The following is a 6,110-nucleotide window of genomic DNA, read 5'->3' on the forward strand; positions in this document are numbered from 1 at the left end:
GGATAGGATAGAGGAGAGGATAGGATAGCGGATATGATAGGATAGAGTATAATATAGGGCAGATGATGGGATAGGATACAGGATACGATAGGATAGAGGATACGATAGAGGATAGGATAGCATGGAGGATAGGATAGGATTAAGGATAGGATAGGATAGAGGATAGGATAGAGGATAGGATAGGATAGAGTATAATATAGGGCCGATGATGGGATAGGATACAGGATACGATAGGATAGAGGATAGGATAGAGGATAGCATAGAATGGAGGATAGGATAGGATTAAGGATAGGATAGGATAGAGGATACGATAGAGGATAGGATAGAGGATAGGATAGGATAGAGGATAGGAAAGGATAGAGGATAGGAAAGGATAGAGGATAGGATAGGATAGAGGATAGGATAAAGGATTGGATAGGATAGAGGACAGGATACGATAGAGGATAGGGTAGGATAGAAGGATAGGATAGGATAGAGAATAGGATAGGATAGAGGATAGGATAGGATAGAGGATTGGATAGAATAGAGGATATTATATAATAGAGGATAGGAGAGGATAGAGGATATGATAGGATAGAGTATAATGTAGGGCAGATGATGGGACAGGATACAGGATACGATAGGATAGAGGATAGGATAGAGGATAGGATATCATGGAGGATAGGATAGGATTAAGGATAGGATAGGATAGAGGATACGATAGAGGATAGGATAGAGGATAGTATAGGATAGACGATAGGATACGTTAAAGGATAGGATAGTATGGAAGATAGGATAGGATTGAGGATAGGATAGGATAGAGGATAGGATAGAGGATAGGATAGGATATAGGGTAGGATAGGGTAGAGGATAGCATAGGATAGATGATATTATAAGATAGTGGATAGGATAGGATAGAGAATAGGATAGGAAAGAGGATGGCATAAGAATAGAGGCTAGGATAGAGGATAGGATAGAGGATTGGATAGGATAGAGGATATTCTAGGATAGTGGATAGGATAGGATAGAGGTTATGATAGGATAGAGTATAGGATAGGGCAGAGGATGAGATAGGATAGACATTAGCATAGGATAGATGATATTATAGGATAGAGGATAGGATAGGATAGAGGATACGATATTATAGAGGATAGAATAGAGGATAGGACAGGATAGAGGATAGGATAGGATAGAGGATACGATATTATAGAGGATAGGATAGAGGATAGGATAGAGGATAGGATAGGATATAGGGTAGGATAGGGTAGAAGATAGCATAGGATAGTTTATATTATAAGGTAGTGGGTAGGATAGGATTGAGGATAGGATAGGATTGAGGATAGGATAGGATAGAGGATAGGATGCAGGATAGGGTAGGACAGAGGATATGATAGGGTAGAGGTTAGCATAGGATAGATGATATTATGGGATAGAGGATAGTATAGGATAGAGGAAACGATATCATAGGGGATAGGATAGGGTAGAGGATAGGATAGGATAGAGGATATTATAGGATAGTGGATAGGATAGGATAGAGGATATGATAGGATAGAGTATTGGATAGGGCAGAGCATGGGATAGGATAGAGGATACGATAGGATAGAGGATAGGATAGAGGATAGGATAGGATTGACGATAGGATAGGATAGAGGATAGGATAGAGGATATGACAGGATAGAGTATAATATAGGGCAGATGATGGGATAGGATACAGGATACGATAGGATAGAGGATAGGATAGTGGATAGCATAGCATGGAGGATAGGATAGGATTAAGGATAGGATAGGATAGAGGATAGGATAGAGGATAGGATAGGATACAGGATAGGATAAAGGATTGGATAGGATAGAGGATAGGATCAGATAGATGATATTATAGGATAGAGGATAGGATAGGATTCGATTGAGGATAGCATAGGATAGAGGATAGGATAGAGGATAGGATAGAGGATTGGATAGAATAGAGGATATTATATGATAGAGGATATGAGAGGATAGAGGATAGGATAGGATAGAGGATATGATAGGATAGAGTATAGGATAGGGCAGAGGATGGGGTAGGGTAGAGAATAGCATAGGATAGATGATATTATAGGATAGAGGATAGGATAGGATAGAGGATACGATATTATAGAGGTTAGGATAGAGGATAGGAAAGGATAGAGGATAGGATAGGATAGAGGATATGATAGGATAGAGTATAATGTAGGGCAGATGATGGGATAGGATACAGGATACGATAGGATAGAGGATAGGATAGAGGATAGGATAGCATGTAGGATAGGATAGGATTAAGGATAGGATAGGATAGAGGATAGGATAGGATTAAGGATAGGATAGCATTGAGGATAGGATAGGATAGAGGATAGGATATAATAGAGGATACGATATTATAGAGGATAGGATAGGATAGAGAATAGGATAGGAAAGAGGATAGGATAGGATAGAGGATAGGATAGGATAGAGGATAGGATAGGATAGAGGATAGGATAGGATAGCGGATATGATAGGATAGAGGATAGGATAGAGGATAGGACAGGATAGAGGATAGGATAGGATAGAGGATAGGATAGGATAGAGGATAGGATAGAGGATAGGATAGCATAGAAGATAGGATAGGATTGACGATAGGATAGGATAGAGGATAGGATATAATAGAGGATACGATATTATAGAGGATAGGATACGATAGAGGATAGGATTGGATAGAGGATAGGATAGGATAGAGGATAGAGGATATGATAATGTAGAGGATAGGATAGGATAGAGAATAGGATAGGAAAGAGGATAGGATAGGATAGAGGATAGGATAGGATAGAGAAAAGGATAGGATAGAGGATACGATATTATACAGTATAGGATAGGATAGAGGATACGATATTATAGAGGATAGGATAGGATAGAGGATAGAGGATATGATAATGTAGAGGATAGGATAGGATAGAGAATAGGATAGGATACAGGATCGGATAGGATAGAGGATAGGATAGGATAGAGGATAGGATAGGATAGCGGATATAATAGGATAGAGTATAATATAGGACAGATGATGGGATAGGATACAGGATACGATAGGATAGAGAATAGGATAGAGGATACGATACCATGGAGCATAGGATAGGATTAAGGATAGGATAGGATAGAGGATAGGATAGAGGATAGGATAGGATAGAGGATAGCATAGGATAGAGGATAGGAAAGGATAGAGGATAGGATAGGATAGAGGATAGGATAAAGGATTGGATAGGATAGAGGATAGGATCAGATAGATGATATTATAGGATAGAGGATAGGGTAGGATTCGATTGAGGATAGCATAGGATAGAGGATAGGATAGAGGATAGGATAGAGGATTGGATAGAATAGAGGATATTATATGGTAGAGGATATGAGAGGATAGAGGATAGGATAGGATAGAGGATATGATAGGATAGAGTATAGGATAGGGCAGAGGATGGGGTAGGGTAGAGAATAGCATAGGATAGATGATATTATAGGATAGAGGATAGGATAGGATAGAGGATACGATATTATAGAGGTTAGGATAGAGGATAGGACAGGATAGAGGATAGGATAGGATAGAGGATAGGATAGGATAGAGGATACGATATTATAGAGGATAGGATAGGATAGAGGATAGAGGATATGATAATGTAGAGGATAGGATAGGATAGTGAATAGGATAGGATAGAGGATCGGATAGGATAGAGGATAGAGGATATGATAATGTAGAGGATAGGATAGGATAGAGAATAGGATAGGAAAGAGGATAGGATAGGATAGAGGATAGGATAGGATAGAGGATAGGATAGGATAGAGGATAGGATAGGATAGCGGATATGATAGGATAGAGTATAATATAGGGCAGATGATGGGATAGGATACAGGATACGATAGGATAGAGGATAGGATAGAGGATAGGATAGCATGGAGGATAGGATAGGATTAAGGATAGGATAGGATAGAGGATAGGATAGAGGATAGGATAGAGGATAGGATAGAGGATTGGATAGAATAGAGGATATTATATGATAGAGGTTAGGATAGAGGATAGGACAGGATAGAGGATAGGATAGGATAGAGGATAGGATAGGATAGAGGATACGATATTATAGAGGATAGGATAGGATAGAGGATAGAGGATATGATAATGTAGAGGATAGGATAGGATAGTGAATAGGATAGGATAGAGGATCGGATAGGATAGAGGATAGAGGATATGATAATGTAGAGGATAGGATAGGATAGAGAATAGGATAGGAAAGAGGATAGGATAGGATAGAGGATAGGATAGGATAGAGGATAGGGTAGGATAGAGGATAGGATAGGATAGCGGATATGATAGGATAGAGTATAATATAGGGCAGATGATGGGATAGGATACAGGATACGATAGGATAGAGGATAGGATAGAGGATAGGACAGGATAGAGGATAGGATAGGATAGAGGATAGGATAGGATAGAGGATAGGATAGAGGATAGGATAGCATAGAAGATAGGATAGGATTGACGATAGGATAGGATAGAGGATAGGATATAATAGAGGATACGATATTATAGAGGATAGGATACGATAGAGGATAGGATTGGATAGAGGATAGGATAGGATAGAGGATAGAGGATATGATAATGTAGAGGATAGGATAGGATAGAGAATAGGATAGGAAAGAGGATAGGATAGGATAGAGGATAGGATAGGATAGAGAAAAGGATAGGATAGAGGATACGATATTATACAGTATAGGATAGGATAGAGGATACGATATTATAGAGGATAGGATAGGATAGAGGATAGAGGATATGATAATGTAGAGGATAGGATAGGATAGAGAATAGGATAGGATAGAGGATCGGATAGGATAGAGGATAGGATAGGATAGAGGATAGGATAGGATAGCGGATATAATAGGATAGAGTATAATATAGGACAGATGATGGGATAGGATACAGGATACGATAGGATAGAGAATAGGATAGAGGATACGATACCATGGAGCATAGGATAGGATTAAGGATAGGATAGGATAGAGGATAGGATAGAGGATAGGATAGGATAGAGGATAGCATAGGATAGAGGATAGGAAAGGATAGAGGATAGGATAGGATAGAGGATAGGATAAAGGATTGGATAGGATAGAGGATAGGATCAGATAGATGATATTATAGGATAGAGGATAGGATAGGATTCGATTGAGGATAGCATAGGATAGAGGATAGGATAGAGGATAGGATAGAGGATTGGATAGAATAGAGGATATTATATGGTAGAGGATATGAGAGGATAGAGGATAGGATAGGATAGAGGATATGATAGGATAGAGTATAGGATAGGGCAGAGGATGGGGTAGGGTAGAGAATAGCATAGGATAGATGATATTATAGGATAGAGGATAGGATAGGATAGAGGATACGATATTATAGAGGTTAGGATAGAGGATAGGACAGGATAGAGGATAGGATAGGATAGAGGATAGGATAGGATAGAGGATACGATATTATAGAGGATAGGATAGGATAGAGGATAGAGGATATGATAATGTAGAGGATAGGATAGGATAGTGAATAGGATAGGATAGAGGATCGGATAGGATAGAGGATAGAGGATATGATAATGTAGAGGATAGGATAGGATAGAGAATAGGATAGGATAGAGGATCGGATAGGATAGAGGATAGGATAGGATAGAGGATAGGATAGGATAGCGGATATAATAGGATAGAGTATAATATAGGACAGATGATGGGATAGGATACAGGATACGATAGGATAGAGAATAGGATAGAGGATACGATACCATGGAGCATAGGATAGGATTAAGGATAGGATAGGATAGAGGATAGGATAGAGGATAGGATAGGATAGAGGATAGCATAGGATAGAGGATAGGAAAGGATAGAGGATAGGATAGGATAGAGGATAGGATAAAGGATTGGATAGGATAGAGGATAGGATCAGATAGATGATATTATAGGATAGAGGATAGGATAGGATTCGATTGAGGATAGCATAGGATAGAGGATAGGATAGAGGATAGGATAGAGGATTGGATAGAATAGAGGATATTATATGGTAGAGGATATGAGAGGATAGATGATAGGATAGGATAGAGGATATGATAGGATAGAGTATA

Source organism: Halictus rubicundus, unplaced genomic scaffold (assembly GCF_050948215.1).
Source record: "Halictus rubicundus isolate RS-2024b unplaced genomic scaffold, iyHalRubi1_principal scaffold0110, whole genome shotgun sequence".
Lineage (NCBI taxonomy): Eukaryota > Metazoa > Arthropoda > Insecta > Hymenoptera > Halictidae > Halictus > Halictus rubicundus.